The 13670-nt window shown below is 43.7% G+C and overlaps 1 protein-coding gene across 9 annotated transcripts in view; it reads left to right on the top strand.

The window, feature by feature from the left end:
* Positions 1–13670, top strand: part of LOC108707614 (disks large homolog 2) — a 659829-nt gene that overhangs the window by 536261 nt on the left and 109898 nt on the right. The window lies entirely within an intron of this gene.

The raw sequence follows: 13670 nt of genomic DNA on the forward strand, positions 1-13670 counted from the left end.
TAGCAGGGTGACACCCCAATGTTTCTATATATCTGTAACCTTGTTATGAGCTAAGGGGACCCAGTCTGAAGGTCAGTTAGGGGGAGATTTGGGGTGAGTGATTATTTGTACCCTGGGTACCCCTGGAACTATAGCAGGGTGACACCCCCAATGTTTCTATATATCTGTAACCTTGTTATGAGCTAAGGGGGCCCAGTCTGAAGGTCAGTTAGGGGGAGATTTGGGGTGAGTGTTTATTTGTGCCCTGGGTACCCCTGGAACTATAGCAGGGTGACACCCCAATGTTTCTATATATCTGTAACCTTGTTATGCGCTAAGGGGGCCCAGTCTGAAGGCCAGTTAGGGGGGAGATTTGGGGTGAGTGTTTATTTGTACCCTGGGTACCCCTGGAACTATAGCAGGGTGACGGTTACCCCAATGTTTCTATATATCTGTAACCTTGCTATGCGCTAAGGGGGCCCAGTCTGCAGGCCAGTTAGGGGGAGATTTGGGGTGAGTGCTTATTTGTACCCTGGGTACCCCTGGAACTATATCAGGGTGACACTCCAATGTTTCTATATATCTGTAACCTTGTTATGAGCTAAGGGGGCTCAGTCTGAAGGTCAGTTAGGGGGGAGATTTGGGGTGAGTGTTTATTTGTACCCTGGGTACCCCTGGAACTATAGCAGGGTGATTGTTCCCCAATGTTTCTATATATCTGTAACCTTGTTATGAGCTAAGGGGGCCCAGTCTGAAGGCCAGTTAGGGGGAGATTTGGGGTGAGTGTTTATTTGTACCCTGGGTACCCCTGGAAATATAGCAGGGTGACACCCCAATGTTTCTATATATCTGTAACCTTGTTATGAGCTAAGGGGCCCAGTCTGAAGGTCAGTTAGGGGGAGATTTGGGGTGAGTGTTTATTTGTGCCCTGGGTACCCCTGGAACTATAGCAGGGTGACACCCCAATGTTTCTATATATCTGTAACCTTGTTATGAGCTAAGGGGGCCCAGTCTGAAGGTCAGTTAGGGGGAGATTTGGGGTGAGTGTTTATTTGTGCCCTGGGTACAGGGTGACACCCCAATGTTTCTATATATCTGTAACCTTGTTATGCGCTAAGGGGGCCCAGTCTGAAGGCCAGTTAGGGGGGAGATTTGGGGTGAGTGTTTATTTGTACCCTGGGTACCCCTGGAACTATAGCAGGGTGACGGTTACCCCAATGTTTCTATATATCTGTAACCTTGTTATGCGCTAAGGGGGGCCCAGTCTGCAGGCCAGTTAGGGGGAGATTTGGGGTGAGTGCTTATTTGTACCCTGGGTACCCCTGGAACTATAGCAGGGTGACACTCCAATGTTTCTATATATCTGTAACCTTGTTATGAGCTAAGGGGGCTCAGTCTGAAGGTCAGTTAGGGGGGAGATTTGGGGTGAGTGTTTATTTGTACCCTGGGTACCCCTGGAACTATAGCAGGGTGATTGTTCCCCAATGTTTCTATATATCTGTAACCTTGTTATGAGCTAAGGGGGCCCAGTCTGAAGGCCAGTTAGGGGGAGATTTGGGGTGAGTGTTTATTTGTACCCTGGGTACCCCTGGAAATATAGCAGGGTGACCCCCCAATGTTTCTATATATCTGTAACCTTGTTATGAGCTAAGGGGACCCAGTCTGAAGGTCAGTTAGGGGGAGATTTGGGGTGAGTGATTATTTGTACCCTGGGTACCCCTGGAACTATAGGCAGGGTGACACCCCAATGTTTCTATATATCTGTAACCTTGTTATGAGCTAAGGGGCCCAGTCTGAAGGTCAGTTAGGGGGAGATTTGGGGGTGAGTGTTTATTTGTGCCCTGGGTACCCCTGGAACTATAGCAGGGTGACACCCCAATGTTTCTATATATCTGTAACCTTGTTATGCGCTAAGGGGGCCCAGTCTGAAGGCCAGTTAGGGGGGAGATTTGGGGTGAGTGTTTATTTGTACCCTGGGTACCCCTGGAACTATAGCAGGGTGACGGTTACCCCAATGTTTCTATATATCTGTAACCTTGTTATGCGCTAAGGGGGCCCAGTCTGCAGGCCAGTTAGGGGGAGATTTGGGGTGAGTGCTTATTTGTACCCTGGGTACCCCTGGAACTATAGCAGGGTGACACTCCAATGTTTCTATATATCTGTAACCTTGTTATGAGCTAAGGGGCCCAGTCTGAAGGTCAGTTAGGGGGAGATTTGGGGTGAGTGTTTATTTGTACCCTGGGTACCCCTGGAACTATAGCAGGGTGATTGTTCCCCAATGTTTCTATATATCTGTAACCTTGTTATGAGCTAAGGGGGCCCAGTCTGAAGGCCAGTTAGGGGGAGATTTGGGGTGAGTGTTTATTTGTACCCTGGGTACCCCTGGAAATATAGCAGGGTGACACCCCAATGTTTCTATGTATCTGTAACCTTGTTATGAGCTAAGGGGGCTCAGTCTGAAGGTCAGTTAGGGGGGAGATTTGGGGTGAGTGTTTATTTGTACCCTGGGTACCCCTGGAACTATAGCAGGGTGATTGTTCCCCAATGTTTCTATATATCTGTAACCTTGTTATGAGCTAAGGGGGCCCAGTCTGAAGGCCAGTTAGGGGGAGATTTGGGGTGAGTGTTTATTTGTACCCTGGGTACCCCTGGAAATATAGCAGGGTGACACCCCAATGTTTCTATATATCTGTAACCTTGTTATGAGCTAAGGGGGCCCAGTCTGAAGGTCAGTTAGGAGGAGATTTGGGGTGAGGGCTTGCTTGTGCCCTTGGTAGGAAGTGCCTGTGGTTAAATACCTGAGTTATGAGATGGGTCAGTGGAACTGGCAAAATGTTTGAATACAAATTAGGTGTTGAATCCAGCAAGTCAGGTTTATTATACAGGACATATAGTGCTATATACAGTAGTACAAAGAAGAGATAGTGGAATTATAACTAGATTACGGTTACAAATAAGCCAATACTCAATGCTGCTGTGACAGAAGACATTGTGCATAATGTGCTTCAAAGAGATACTGATAATAATGACATTACTGCACTGCCGCTTCCACCAATCAGACGGATGCATTTCCAGCGAGTGCCCTGGTACTTATTATGCAGCCGACACGGGGTGCACAAGTGGGAGTCCATGTGAATGGGTCGGAGGCGGCTGTGATAGACGTGTGACTTATTCCATTTATGTGTCTCTGCCAACAGGACGGCTGCTGTGAAAGGCCATTATGCGAGATGTATTTCTATGGCTGCAGCGGATTATAGACATGTCTGAGCTCTCAGAACATTCAATTACCTGAATTATGTTCCATATATCTCTCTGCTGTTGTCGCCCAGCAACATAACCGAACGCATACGCTTTTTATCTCTCTAGTTTTGCCCGATGCCTTGAATCTCCCTAATTGTTTGTTGATGAGAAAATAAAATGGTTACATTTTTTTATCATGTTAAAAGTACTTTTCTAAAAAAATATTACTATTTAAAGGAGCAGGAACGGTAAAATCAATGAGGGGTTGTTAGTCCACTGTAGGCACTGGCCCGGGAGAACTGGAGAATGTTCCACTGCAGGGATCCATTATCCAGAAAGCTCCGAATTACGGGAAGCTGACTCCCGTAGACTTCGTTATCCGCATAATCCACAAATTTCGTGTTAATAATTAAAAAAAAAGTAACTTGATCCCAACTAAGATATAATTAATCCGTATTGGAAACAAAACCAGCCTATTGGCTTATTTTACATTTACATAAAATAAAGTCGATTTCGAGTAGATTTAAGGTTTGAAGATCCAAATTACAGAAATATCCATGGATAATGGAAATATCCATTATCCAGTTCCCGAGCATTCTGGATAACAGGTCCCATACTGTACAATGTACAGGTATGGGATCTGTTATCTGAAACCCGTTAGCCAGAAAGTCCTGAATTATGGAGTGGTCAGCTCCCATTTTAATCAAATAATTACAACTTTTAAAAATGATTTCGATTTTTTTTCTGTGTAATAATAAAACAGTCGCTTGTACTTGAGCCCAACTAAGATATAATTAATCCTTATTGGAGGCAAAACCAGCCTATTGGGTTTATTTAATGATTATATGATTTTCTAGTAGACTTAAGGTATGAAGATCCAAATTACGGAAAGATCTGTTATCTTAAAAGACCCAGATCCCGAGCATTCTGGATAACAGGTCCCATATCTTTATTTTCCTTTGTTTTCAGGGGTAACCAATTTGTATTATTTGGATAAAATAGAGTCTATTTATCAAAGAGTGAAGTTCCGCCATTAGAGTGAAGTTCCGCCACTCTCCATTCATTTCTATGGGATTTTTATAGGCGTATTTATCAAAGGGTGAACTTTCACCCATTGATAAATACGCCTTTCAAAATCCCATAGAAATGAATTGAGAGCTGCGGAATTTCACTCTAATGGCGGAACTTCACCCTTTGATAAATTTACCCTTATGGGAGATGGCCTTTCTGTAATTCTGAGCTTTCTGGATAACAGGTGTCAGGCTATCGTTTCCATACCTGTATTGTGTATATTAATATTGTTTTGGAATGGACGAGGGGGCTGATTCGTCACTTTTCCCTCCCTGAGGAACAACATAATTGCTGTGTTGCTTTATGGCATGGATTCTAGATCATGGGGCAGATTCACTAAAGGGCGAATGGCTAACGCTAGTTTTCGCCAGCGTTACCATCCGCAGGGACATCGCCATTCATTAACAGACACAGACGCTAATTCGCTAGCGAAAGAGACCGTCACTATGGTTCGTTCGCACTCTATCGCCAGGCGACTTTCCGCTCTGGCAAATCGACCTAAGCGCAAGATCACTAGCGAATTTTCGCTAGACACAAACTAATGCTAGTGCATCTTCGCTATGAAATGCTCGCACTGACGAAGTAACTCTAGCGAAAAGTCACCAGCGTTCGGCGCTCAGGGCGCAACTTTGCATATTAGTGAATTAGCCTCAAATACAAATGGTTTTCAGCATATCCCTATCTCTGGTTTTATAGTAGGCTCTAGTGATGGGCGAATTTGTGCAGTTTCGCTTCACCAAAAAATTTGCAAATTTTCGTGAAAAATTTGTGAAAAGGTGCCAGCATTTTTTTACACCTGCGTCCGTTTTTTTGGACACCGGCGACATTTTTTTTGACGCCGGTGAATTTGCGCCAGCTTATTTTCGCAGCCGTTTCGTGAATTTATTCGTCGGTGGCAAATCGCGCAAATTCGCTCCTGACGAAAAAATTCACCCATCACTAGTAGGCTCACCTCCATATGGTGACACCGCAAAAACCAGGCTACAGTTCCACTTCAGGAAAGGGTCCAAGTGATCCGAAACATGTCGTACAATAAAAAGTAGCAGCAAAGTTCTGCGGTTTTGTGGCTTCCTTCGCAGTTTACTATTAGTGAATTAACGTAGTGGTAGCAAAATTGCTCCTGGCGAAGTGGTGCGATGTGTGCGAAACGGTCGTTGGCGACAATTTGTCCTTTAGCGAATCTGCCCCATAGACTTTGCATCAGTGTCTCTAAGCAGAATCAAATACCCCTCATCTCAATGGGTCATTGTCTTTACTGCAATGCTGCTTTCCATGCCTGTAGCTCATATAACAAAGAGTAAGGAAACAACGAGGTTTAGGCTCAGCTCAGACATAGTTAATTAACCCTCGATATTCGACTAGGAATTGAAATCCTTCGACTTCGAATATTGAAGTCGAAGGATTTAGCGCAAATTCTGCGATCGTACGATCGAAGGATTATTCCTTCGATCGAACGATAAAATCCATTCGAAGGATTTTAATCCAACGATCGAAGGAATATCCTTTGATCAAAAAAACTTAGGCAAGCCTATGGGGACCTTCCCCATAGGCTAACATTGACTTCGGTAGCTTTTAGCTGCCGAAGTAGGGGGTCGAAGTTTTTTTTAAAGAGACAGTACTTCGACTATCGAATGGTTGAATAGTCGAACGATTTTTACTTCGAATCCTTTGATTCGAAGACGTAGTCGTAGTTGAAGGTCGAAGTAGCCCATTCGATGGTCGAAGTAGCCCAAAAAATACTTCGAAATTCAAAGTTTTTTTACTTCGAATCCTTCACTCAAAGTTAGTGAATCGGCCCCTAAGAGTAAAGGAAACAAGGAGGTTTAGGCTCAGCTCAGACATAGTGAACATATGCACTAAACGTAAAAGTATATTAAATTGGAACCTTTAGTATAACAGATAATAACAGAGAATGAGTGCAGCCTGTCTATGAAATGTAATGGAATTATACTGACGATCCCTTGTCTTTAGCCGTCACTTGAAGCCTTCTCTCATCATTGTGATTAATAGTCTTGTCTTAGAACAATTCAGCTCTGAATAAAGAGCATTGACCTCAGTGAGTAAATGGGGCTGGAGGCTGTTGTTGTTGTTTAGAAATCACTTGCTTGTCAGACTATCAGTAAAACTGTCACACAAAGAACAGGCTAAGGCTCACAAGCAGCCGGTCAGGCTCAGAGATCAGGCTCAGATAAAACACAGACAAATAATCGATGGGAAATGCTGACGTGTTTAGGCAGGATAAATGGTTTTCCAAGATTTACTATCCCAAAATTCATATACAAATATATATATATATACACACAATTTAAAGAACATGAATCCTTGAAAATTAATCTGACTACAAATGCTGTATTTTATATACTGAACTTACTGTACCAGCCCAAATGTGCAGCAGTCGTATAACAGTAATGATCCAGGCTTTCATAATTGTGCCCAGCAGCTCCCCATCTTGTTACGACATCTTTGTGTCAGTGGCACTGCACATGCTCAGTCTGCTCTGGGCTTTATCACTTCTGATGCACTGGTTTCTATGCTGCCATCTAATGTGACTCTGAACTAAATACTTAAGTCGCATAATGAATTTGAATATTATATATAATTATATATATATATATATATATATATATATATATATACACACAAACACATCCGTTATCCAGAAAGCTCTGAATTACATAGTTACATAGTAAGTAAGGTTGAAAAAAGACACAGGTCCATCAAGTACAACCTTTTAGTTCTTTTTTAATCTGCCTAACTGCCAGTTCATCCAGAGGAAGGCAAAAAAACCCATCTGAAGCCTCTCCAATTTGAAAAAATTCCTTCCTGACTCCAAAATGGCAATGGGACCAGTCCCTGGATCAACTTGTACTATGAGCTATCTCCCATATCCCTGTATTCCCTCACTTGCTAAACACCATCCAACCCCTTCTTATACCTATCTAATGTATCAGCCTGTACCCCTGATTCACTTCCCAGCTCTCCCTGTAACACCCCTTTCCCTCCTCTAATCTCATTGGCTCCCTCCTGTCTGCTGGGAGGAGCTACTGGTGAATAAAGCATCCGACCCTTCCTTGTACCTATCTAATGTATCAGCCTGTACCCCTGATTCACTTCCCAGCTCTCCCTGTAACACCCCTTTCCCTCCTCTAATCTCATTGGCTCCCTCCTGTCTGCTGGGAGGAGCTACTGGTGAATAAAGCATCCGACCCTTCCTTATACCTATCTAATGTATCAGCCTGTACCACTGATTCACTTCCCAGCTCTCCCTGTAACACCCCTTTCCCTCCTCTAATCTCATTGGCTCCCTCCTGTCTGCTGGGAGGAGCTACTGGTGAATAAAGCATCCGACCCTTCCTTGTACCTATCTAATGTATCAGCCTGTACCCCTGATTCACTTCCCAGCTCTCCCTGTAACACCCCTTTCCCTCCTCTAATCTCATTGGCTCCCTCCTGTCTGCTGGGAGGAGCTACTGGTGAATAAAGCATCCGACCCTTCCTTATACCTATCTAATGTATCAGCCTGTACCACTGATTCACTTCCCAGCTCTCCCTGTAACACCCCTTTCCCTCCTCTAATCTCATTGGCTCCCTCCTGTCTGCTGGGAGGAGCTACTGGTGAATAAAGCATCCGACCCTTCCTTGTACCTATCTAATGTATCAGCCTGTACCCCTGATTCACTTCCCAGCTCTCCCTGTAACACCCCTTTCCCTCCTCTAATCTCATTGGCTCCCTCCTGTCTGCTGGGAGGAGCTACTGGTGAATAAAGCATCCGACTCTTCCTTGTACCTATCTAATGTATCAGCCTGTACCACTGATTCACTTCCCAGCTCTCCCTGTAACACCCCTTTCCCTCCTCTAATCTCATTGGCTCCCTCCTGTCTGCTGGGAGGAGCTACTGGTGAATAAAGCATCCGACCCTTCCTTGTACCTATCTAATGTATCAGTCTGTACCCCTGATTCACTTCCCAGCTCTCCCTGTAACACCCCTTTCCCTCCTCTAATCTCATTGGCTCCCTCCTGTCTGCTGGGGGGAGCTACTGGTGAATAAAGCATCCGACCCTTCCTTGTACCTATCTAATGTATCAGCCTGTACCCCTGATTCACTTCCCAGCTCTCCCTGTAACACCCCTTTCCCTCCTCTAATCTCATTGGCTCCCTCCTGTCTGCTGGGAGGAGCTACTGGTGAATAAAGCATCCGACCCTTCCTTGTACCTATCTAATGTATCAGCCTGTAACACTGATTCAGGGAGAGAATTAGGGAAAGGCCTCCTCTCATAGACTCCATTTTATCCAAATAATGAAAATTTTCCAAACGGATTTCATTTTTCTGTGTAATAATAAAACAGTCGCTTGTACTTGATCCCAACTAAGATATAATTAATCCTTATTGGAGGCAAAACCAGCCTATTGGGTTTATTTCATGTTTATATGATTTTCTATAGACTTAAAGGAGAACCAAACCCTTGCTAATAAAAACCCCTACCCTCCCACCCTACATAGACCCCCTCCCTGCTCCCTCCAGCGTAGGTGGTACCTTTGTTAAATGTCCCTAACTCTTTACTTACCCCTCGGTGCAGATTCAGGGGGTTCACGGGCGACATCTTCTTCGGTAATCTTTCGGAAGAGAGTGGCATGTCGGCGCAGGCGCAGTTGGAGCAATTTTCTGCACATGCGCTGAAAGTCACAAAAATAGTTGAAGCGGCGGAAGAAGATGCGAAGATTACCGAAGAGAAGAAGATGACGCCCATAAACTCTGATGCCCTGAATCTGCACCGAGGGGTAAGTAAAGAGTTAGGGGCATTTACCAAAGGTACCACCTATGCTGGAGGTAGAGCAGGGAGGGGGTCTATGTAGGATAAGGGTTTTTATTAGCAAGGGTTTGGTTCTCCGTTAAGTCCCTAAGCCCAGTAAGTCACAGCTGCACAGAGCATGTGCAGTGAATCAGCAGAAAAGAAGATGGGGAGCTACTGGGGCATCTTTGGAGACACAGATCTTTACTGCTCAAGGGCTGGGTGGCTTTTGGCTGGTATAGTAGACCAAAATATAATCCTCCATACATAATACATAGTGCAAAGTTTGCCCAGATTCAGTAACTCAGAGCAACCAGTAAATGCTGCCTGCTGATTGGTTGCTATAGGTAATTAGACCTGTAACAAACTTTGCAGCTTTTACTACATTATCCCAAAATGTGTAACATTCCCGTGTATACAGGGCTGCCTGGGTTTGGCAGTGTTGTATTCATGAGGAGTTAAGAGTGACATTTTTCTCCAAGTTTCGCCTCGAAAATGACGCCCATAGACTCTAAGGGGTGAAAAAATGTGTTTCAATATTTGGGAGAAACACGGGGCTCCAGAATAAATTGTAAATGACTCACCAAATAGTGAATGTGGTCCGGGTGCACCAGACCCCCAGCTTTAGGGAGCGGTACGGCAAAATGTGTTGCACGTCAAAAAAAAATTGTTGTCCATAGACTTCAATGCATTTCGGCGAGTTTTCGCAGGTTCGTGAATTTTTGGTGAAGTGAAATGGGTCACTGAGGGGTGCATTTCGCACCTCCTTAGAATTCTAGCACTTATATGAACTATTAAGCAATATGAAGCAGTGATATAGAATGGTTTCAGAGTTTGGGGGTTTACATTTAGTTAAAAGTCAGGATGGGGCAAAGCTGGAATGAGGGCCCCCCAAAACACTAGTATAAAATGTTCCCTGGTAACCGGAAGCCTGTGTTTCCCTACGATGTACAGTATTTGTTCAGGAATTAGTGATGGGCGAATTTGCGCCGTGAAATGGCGCCGGCGTCTCGTTTTTGACGCAGGCGTCTCGTTTTTGACGACAATTTTTTGCGGGTGTTTTGCGAATTTATTCAGTTGCGGCAAATTGTGCAAATTCACCGCGAATTCGCGCCTGGCAAATAAATACACCCATCACTAACAGGAATAGAACCAATTAGCTGATCAATGGGACGTCAGGTGAAACCCTAGTGGATGTGTTTATTCTGGTTGAAAATGATTTCAGTTTCTTATGTATAAAAGCAATTTAGATTTCAGTGGCATCTCAGGGGAGTCTCTGTGTGACTTTAAACCATCGAAGGAACCAATGAATTAGTCAAGATGTTCCTCGTCTGAGCCCATTAAGTCAGAGCAGTGGTTGTCAATAGCAGCGTTCGGCGAGATAATGATAATTTCATGTATTTTTTAAACAGTTTTAGTCATTAAAGGGCCAAATTAAAAAATATATATAAATATATAAATCACTCACAGAGCCCGAGCTGATCAATGGAGATTGAGTTGTACAAGTTAAAGGTTGGGCACGGCGTACCCCCGGGATACAGCGAGCAGGAGACAGCGAGGAATCATTAGTTAAGAAATTGGCTGCAGCTGTGTGATCCAATTACGGGTGCAGTTCTGCAATGCGAGTTCCATGCTGTCGCATTTCTCCATAATGAATTGGGCAGGCTATCAATAATAAATGGCTGTGTGTTGTAGCGCTAATTGTATGGCTATGGGTGTAGAGCAGTGCAGAATAATCAAGATTCCACTTAGATATTTCTGTTTTCAGACTGCTTCTTCCATTGAAGGGTCACATGGACTGAATGCACCGACCTGATTGGCAGTTGTTTGTTTGACCTGTGATTTGGTGCATGCCCAAATGTTGGCGTTGGGGGCCTTGGGAAAAAGAATTGAGCGGGGGGCCAGCACCTTCAGTTACACCCACTGACTCAGATTTCAGCAGTCGGTGAAAAGAAAGACCTTTGATTGGACTCTTGGGGGATAGTGCGTTGGCTATTGCTACTTGTGTCCATTACACTTTTAATTCAACATAGTGATCCACCTAATTACAGAACTGGGGTCTGACATTATAATATTCATCTAATACACACCTCCCAACATTTTTTGAGGGAGAGACAGGTTTTGGCAGATCCTCAGTCCCGGATTTTTATAAAAATGTCCCTAGTTACTCTCCCGCACTCACACCAGAAATAGATACAACATTTCTGAAACTTAATTAAATAAGAGGCTTTTGCCAGAGAGCCCAGAATGTACGAATGCACCGAATCCACTTTTTTTGGATTCGGCCGAACCCCCAAATCCTTGGCGAAAGATTTGGCCGAATACCGAACCCGAATCCTAATTTGCATATGCAAAGGGGAAAACATTTTTTACTTCCTTGTTTTGTGACAAAAAGTCATGCTATTTACCTCCCTGCCTCTAATTTGCATATGCAAAATAGGATTCGGTTCGAATCGGCCGAATCCTGCTGAAAAAGGCCGACTCCTGGTTTTGGTGCATCCCTATCAGAATACTCAGCGCCTGCACTTAGAAGCAATTGTAACCAATAAGAAAAGCAGGTCTCTTGGGGGAACTGTGACTCTTAAAGGGGAATTTCACCTTCATTAGCAAAACGGTTATAATAACACATAAAACATGTACATAAAACTGCCAGAAATGTGTTCAAACTTTCCATAACCTGCCAAATTCTGGATGTGGTATTTAGGGGTGTGGCCATAAAAATGGGCAAAGTCAAGAATCTATTTACCATTTTCAAATGTTGAAAGGTATGACCTGTTGTTAGCATGAACTTCTGGGGAGAGGGAGGAATGTGTTGGCTAAGGGACATGTTTACTAACGTTGGAGATAAATATCTCAAGAGATTTTGCCCATGGCAACCAATTAGTCATTTAAACAGTCACCTACAAGTTAGAAAACAAAAGCAGAGATCTGATTGGTTGCGTTGGGCAACATCTCTGGAGATCTCCGGAGATATTTATCTCCAATGTTAGTAAACATGGCCCAATCCTTCATGGAGGCCTGTAGGTCGGAAAGATATTCACCCAACCAGCAGCCAGTTCATCTGATAGTGTCTATGTTATAACACCTATAAACATCCACATGCAGCTTCTACTCAACAATCTACTCAACAATCAACTCAACCTCAGAGTTCCATGACCTGTATAAAAACACTCGGCCTTCGTCATGAAACTTCTCGTTAACTTATAATATCCTTATATTTTACAAGAGGGGGTACTTTATTCACTATATAATGCACAAAAGCCATGAATATTTCCTTAATAAACGGTGAGTTCTGTCATCAGTTATAAACGGTGAGTTCTGACGTCATTTCTGTCACATAAACGGTGCTTAGTGATGTCATTGGTTATAATCGGAGCTTAGTGATGTCATTTCTGTCACATGACTCACTGAAACTTGTGTATTATAATAAATAAAGTACCCCCTGTTGTAAAATATGAGGATATTAGAAGTTACCTCGGAGTTCCATGACCTCGGCCTCATGTTTTTATATGGTCACTCATGAAACTCCTCGGTAATTTATAATATCCTTATATTTTACAAAAGGGGGTACTTTATTCACTATATAGGCACCCGAAGGCCTGTGCCTAGGGCAGCAGTTTTAGGTGGGGAAGTCCCCGGGTGCAGTTCCCGAATTTCTAATTTGACTGCCCCTAGGCCAGAGGGTTCCTGCGTCTGCCCCCCTTCCCCTACAAGTATGCCCAAATGCTGGGGCACTGGGAATTAGGTGCCCTGGAGAATTAAAGAGCTGCTCATCCCCTTTGCTTCTGAAAAAATATTAGAATGCGTCTGGATGACATGCCTCCCCTAAATTCTTACCGCCCCAGTCCCGGACCTTTGTGGCTTTCCCACAAATCCAAGCCTGCTCCGGTGCCTATATATTTAAAAATGTTGTTCAAAATAACATTTTAAAAATCTCAGCCGCTGTGGAGATTTACTGCTGAAATCTGTTGGTGCAGCAGGAGGGGTGAGGGGTACAGGGTCCAGTTCAGAGATCCAGAAATGACGTTTCCACTGTGCGTGTCATTGCGTATGTTGGGGGCACTCTATATTCCTTTGCCTTGGGTAGCACCGGACCTAAATACATTCCTGCATTAAAAAAGGGCGATGGGCAAATACATTCGGCAGACACTAATTTGCGGCAAATTTCCACGTTTTGCAACAATTCACCTGCAAAAATTCAGTTGCATCAAAAAAAATTTTGCGCATATAAAAATGATTCGGACGCCCTTTAATTTCAATGAATTGGGACCAAATAGTCGTGCGTATAAAAATAGGCGTTTAAGTCAAAATTATTTTGATTCCCATTGATTCCCGGGGAAAAGGCACAGATTCGCTCAACATTATTAATAACTAATTAACAGAAGACGAGCCTGTTGCAAAGGAAAACCATAACACTGAATTGCTATCGTTCTGAGCCTAGAAATCATCATTAGAACTGCACAGAGGAGCTGGTGTCTGAGATAATCTCTCTCTATCCTCAAGATGTAGAAGGAAATCTTCCTTAATCTCTCTTTGTCCAACAAATGGGCTGAACATATACATGTCACCCTCTGCTGACACTGCTCTCA

This window comes from Xenopus laevis, chromosome 2L, assembly GCF_017654675.1.
Source record: "Xenopus laevis strain J_2021 chromosome 2L, Xenopus_laevis_v10.1, whole genome shotgun sequence".
Lineage (NCBI taxonomy): Eukaryota > Metazoa > Chordata > Amphibia > Anura > Pipidae > Xenopus > Xenopus laevis.